Here is a 6122-nt window from a genome sequence, read left to right on the forward strand (position 1 = left end):
GCCAACGTTGTCTTCATAAGGGAAATGCAGGTTTCAATTACGGTAGTTTCTTGATGATCAAATGGTGAATTGAAGGATTTAATGACTATTGTTTAAATCAGGTTATGGTGTTATAGACTGAGCAGGCGGTTTTACACGATGACCCTGGAGGTCCCTTACAACTCTAACATTTTATGATTCTATGAAATATTTAAAAAAAAATTGAGTGCACGTTTGGTGGTGGGATCATAATAGAGTAAACTACGTACCCTCTGTTATTTGCATATAATATTACTAGATAGAGTTGAGCGACTTTGGTCGGATCGGGTTTCATGAAACAAAATTTTTTTCAGATGAAACTGGTCCGACCAGGGCAAAAAAAGTTCGAGTTTCGTCCGAAATCCGACCCCAATGCAAGTCAATGGGGAATAAAAGTCGGCATTGAGTGGATGAATGTCATCCGCTCAATGCCGACTTTTATTTCCCAATGACTTGCATTGGGGTCGGGTTTCGGACGAAACTCCGACGTTTTTTGCCCTGGTCGGACTAGTTTCATCTGAAACAAATTTTGTTTCATGAAACCTGATCCGACCAAAGTCGCTCAACTCTATTACTAAATATTTACTCATTTACTTGTATGCTCCATTTGTTTTTTTACTTGTTTTTTTGTCTGTGAAGTGGCCACATTGTGAGCATGCTCTAACCAACATATGCTCCGGCTCATTTCTTTGGTTTTGCTGTAGTTTTTTGTCCTTTGTAAAAACAGTGGTGTGGCCCCTCTTTCTGAGCTAATTATTTCATCTATATAGCTTCTAATGGGCAGGTGTCTGAACAGTCGGACCAGTCTCCTGCTCTGCCCATATATATGTATATTTGTATATTTCACTGAGTTACAGCTGATCAGCCTTTTTTCTCATCCTCTTTATCATCAGAGACTATGACAAGTAACACCTCTGTACACAGTTAATAACACAGGATCCACAAATCACAATAGACGAAGTCACAGCTGCTCCTCCAACATTCACAATGACTTTTGCACTCGCTCAAAATGCTTCAAAACAAAATATAGGATCGGGGTCTGACCATTGTGGCTAATGTATATGTTCATTTCCTGCAACAACAGGAAGTAAATGTCTAAAAAAGCCCCAGTTCCCAGTGTGAAAATTGCAAGACTACTAATTTTGTTTTTCAATAAAAACCATGTTATGGAGAAAAAACATTGCCAAATGTAAAAAAAATACATTTAGCACAAAAACCTGATTTAGAAATAAGTCATTGTCTATACATTCCCTTTCAAATCAGGACCACCATCAGGAATTTCTGAGACCCCATACAGCAAAAAAAATTAAAGCAGCCCTCCCACACCAGCACACAAATATAAATAACTTTTTTCTATCTTGACCCCAGCATTATTTTATTAGACTCCCTGGGCCATTGACGAAATCTAAATCTACAGTAGATGCAAAAATGAATTCATATCCCATTACAGGTAAATTAACCAACACTACAGCCCAGTCAGAAAAAATATACAAGTCCCCAAAGCAGAACCCTAAATAAATCCAGAACAGATCCTAAAATTATCCCAGCTCCTAAACTAGACCTTGCAATTCATCCAGATCTCACGTCATAGACATTTATTCTAAACCCTAAGTGAATCCACACCCCATAACTCATAATTATTTCAGTAATCCTTAAATTACGCTCTTGTGCCTGTCTGAAATGACGGACACTTTCAGAACAAGCAGTCATAGCCAGAGTCCAATGGGCCCCGTTGCAAAATTTAGACCCACACACCCCCAGATGTGAGATGTATGGGTCCTTGCAGTGTTCTAAATCCTATAAGGGCATATGTGTTGCTTCCCCGTTGTGTAGTAATGTCCCCCATCCTGGGCCCCTTCCAGGTATGTATGTCCCCCATCATGGTATATATGTCGCCATCATGGTATATATGTCCCCCATCCTGATATATATGTCCTCCTACATCCTGGTATATATGTCCCACATCCTGGTATGTATGTCCTATATCCTGGTATATATGTCCCACTTCCTGGTAAATATGTCCTCCATCCTGGTATGTATGTCCTCCATCCTGGTATGTATGTCCCACTTCCTAGTATATATGTCCCACTTCCTGGTTTATATGTCCCTCATCCTGATATATATGTCCTACATCCTGGTATGTATGTCCTAGATCCTGGTATACATGTCCCCCATTCTGGTATACATGTCCCCCATCCTGGTATGTATGTCCTACATCCTGGTATGTATGTCCTACATCCTGGTATGTATGTCCCACTTCCTGGTATATATGTCCCCCATCCTGATATATATGTCCTCCTACATCCTGGTATATATGTCCCACTGCTCCCAATAATGATCCCTGTGGTCCCCACTGCTGCCTGTACAGATCCCTGTGGTCCCCACTGCTCCCAGTACAGATCGCTGTCATCCCCACTGTTCCCAGTACAGATCCATGCGGTCCCCACTGCTCCCAGTACAGATCCCTGCGGTCCCCACTGCTCTCAGTACAGATTCTTGACATATGATGTACTATCCCGTCCATGTGCCCTGACCTTAATGCCCATGGACGGGATAGTACATCATAGCGATCAGCTGCGCTCATGAGGGGAGCGCGGCCAGGTATCAGCTGATCATCACAGCTGACACCCGACACTATGTGCCAGGAGCCGGGACATTACCCCCTGGCACACTGCAATCAAACATAGGGAAGAATCACAGGAGGGGGCTCCCTGCATGCTTCCCTGAGACCCAAGGAACAACGCGATGTGATCGCATTGTTCCGAGGGCATCCTCCCTTCAGGCCCCTGGATCCAAGATGGCCGCGAGGGCCTTCCGGGTCCTGCAGGGAGGTGGTTTCTCAGTGCCTGCTGAAAGAAGGCACTGAGAAGCCTCCTGCACTGCCTGTCAGATCGCTGATCTGACACAGTGCTATGAAAAGTGTTAGATCAGCGATCTGACTTTACACAACAATGTCCCACCCTGGGACAATGCAAAAAAGTAAAAGAAAAAATTACATGTGTAAAAATAATTTTTTAAAAATTCCTAAATAAATTTAAAAAAAATATTCCCTAATAAATTCTTTTTTTTTGTAAATAAAAAAAAAATAAAACTACACTTATTTAGTATCGCCGCATCCGTAACGACCTGCCCTATAAAACTGTCCCACTAGTTAACCCCTTTAGTGAACCCCTTTGAAAAAAAACAAAACAAGGCAAAAAACAATGCTTTATCATACCGCCGAACAAAAAGTGCAGCAACACGCGATCAAAAAGACGGATATAAATAAACATGGAACTGCTGAAAACGTCATCTTGTCCCACAAAAAAATGAGCCGCAATACAGTATCATCAGCGAAAAAATAACAAAGTTATAGCTCGCAGAATAAAGCAATGCAAAAATAATTATTTTTTATATAAAATTGTTTTTATTGTATAAAAGCGCCAAAACATTAAAAAATGATATAAATGAGGTATCGCTGTAATCGTACTAACCCAAAGAATAAAACCGTTTTATCAATTTTACCACACACGGAACGGTGTAAACGCCCCCCCCCAAAGAAATTCATGAAATGATGGTTTGGTTTTTGGTCATTCTGCGTCCCAAAAATCGGAATAAAAGCGATCAAAAAATGTCGTGTGCAAGAAAATGGTACCAATAAAAACATCAACTCGTCCCGCAAAAAATAAGACCTCACATGACTCTGTGGGTCAAAATATGGAAAAATTATAACTCTCAAAATGTGGTGATGCAAAAACTATTTATATAATAAAAAGTGTCTTTTAGCGTGTGACAGCTGCCAAACATAAAAACCCGCTATAAATAGTAAATGAAACCCCCCGTTATCACCCCTTAGTTAATGCATTTATTTCCATTTTCCCATTAGGGTTAGGGTTAGGGTTGGGATTAGGGTTAGGGGTGTGTTGGGGTTAGGGTTGGAATTAGAATTGGGGTGTTTCCACTGTTTTGCACATCAGGGGCTCTCCAAATGCAACACGGTGTCTGATCTCAATTCCAGCCAATTCTGCGTTGAAAACGTCAAATGGCGCTCCTTCCCTTCCAAGCTCTGCCATGAGCCCAAACAGTGGTTTACCCCCACATATGGGGTATCAGCCTACTCAGGACAAATTGCACAACAACTTTTGGAGTTCAATTTCTCCTGTTACCCTTGGGAAAATAAAAAATTAGGGGCAAAAAGATCATTTTTGTGGAAAAAAGTATGTTTTTTTTATTTTTATGGCTGTCTGTTATAAACCTCTGTGAAGAACTTGGGGGTTCAAAGTGCTCACCACACATCTAGATAAGTAAGTTCCTTGGGGGTCTAGTTTCCAAAATGGGGTCACTTGAGGGGGGTTTCCACTGTACAGACACATCAGGGGCTCTCCAAACGCGACATGGCATCCAGCCAATTCTGCGTTGAAAAAGTCAAATGTCATTCCCTTCCGAGCTCTACCATGTGCCCAAACAATGGTTTACCCCCTCTTATTGGGTATCATCATACTCAGGACAAATTGCACAATAACTTTTGTGGTCCTGTTTCCCTTGGGAAAATAAAAATTGGGGGTGAAAAGATCATTTTTGTGGAAAAAATGCTTTTTTAATTTTATGGCTGTACTTTATAAACTTCTGTGAAGCACTTGGGGGTTCAAAGTTCTCACCACACTTCTACAGAAGTTCTTTGGGGGGTCTAGTTTCCAAAATGGGATCACTTGTGGGGGGTTTCCACTGTTTGGGCACATCAGGGGCTCTCCAAACGCAACATGGGGTCCAATCTCAATTCCAGCCAATTTTGCGTTGGAAAAAGTCAAACTGCGCTCCTTCACTTCCAAGCTCTGCCATGCGCCGAAACAGTGGTTCCCCCCACATATCAGGTATCAGCGTACTCAGGACAAATTACACAATGACTTTTGCAGTCCAATTTCTCCTGTTATCCTTGGTAAAATAAAAAAAATTGGACCTGAAGTAATTTTTTTGTGAAAAAAAGTTAAATGTTCATTTTTTTAAACATTCAAAAAATTCCTGTGAAGCACCTGAAGGGTTGATAAACTTCTTGAATGTGGTTTTGGGTATCTTGAGGGGTGCAGTATTTAGAATGGTGTCACGTTTGGGTGTCTTATATCATATAGACCCCTCAAATTGACTTCAAATGTGATGTGGTCCTTAAAAAAATGGTGTTGTAAAAATGAGAAATCACTGGTCAACTTTAAACCTTAAAAACTTCCTAACAAAAAAAATTTTGGTTCCAAAATTGTGCTGATGTAAAGTAAACATGTGGGAAATGTTACTTATTAAGTTTTTTGAGTGCCATATCTCTGTGATTTAAGGGCATAAAAATTCAAAGTTGGAATATTGCAAAATTTTCAAAATTTTTGCCAAATTTCCAATTTTTTTCACAAATAAACGCAAGTTATATCAATGAAATTTTACCACTAACATGAAGTACAATATGTCACGAGAAAACATTGTCAGAATCGCCGGGATCTATGGAAGCGTTCCAGAGTTATTACCTCATAAATGGACAGTGATCAGAATTGTAAAAATTGGCCCGGTCATTAACATGCAAACACCCTTGGGGGTAAAGGGGTTAAGGCTGCAATACCTAGACCCCCATTAGTTCTCCTGAACCAAAGTAAGATGACCATAGATATTCTCTGCCATGTAAAAAAGCAAACTGTGTGCCCCAAATGTAAAGTTCTGGGGTATGTGTGTCCTGTGGACAAAGCAGATGAAACCTCTTGGACCAAATTGTCCGAGTTATACATTTTATATTTCTTTTTCCAGTAGGGAGTCCATAAAGTTAATTAGATTTTACAAGGATTTTCCAGTTTCAAAAAACATCTTCCCTGGCTACAGCTTGTGTTAGAAAAACATGAGCTTTACTCACCCTCCCTCGGTCCAGCATTGAGTCTCTGCCGCTACACCCAGTTTCTTCTATTGTCTGCAAGACTATAGCCAATAGCATCTCAGCAGCACTGTCTGGTTTGACGGCACGAGGCATTGAGGTCTCTGATTGGCGGCAGCGCTGTCAATGTGACAGTCAATAACATACATCAAGAGCATCAGCAGAAACTGAATGATGGACCAGGGGAGGGTGAACAAAGTTTTTTTTTTTTTAAACAATTTGC

This window comes from Dendrobates tinctorius, unplaced genomic scaffold (genome assembly GCF_039654945.1).
Source record: "Dendrobates tinctorius isolate UK_male_01 unplaced genomic scaffold, ASM3965494v1 ptg000028l, whole genome shotgun sequence".
Lineage (NCBI taxonomy): Eukaryota > Metazoa > Chordata > Amphibia > Anura > Dendrobatidae > Dendrobates > Dendrobates tinctorius.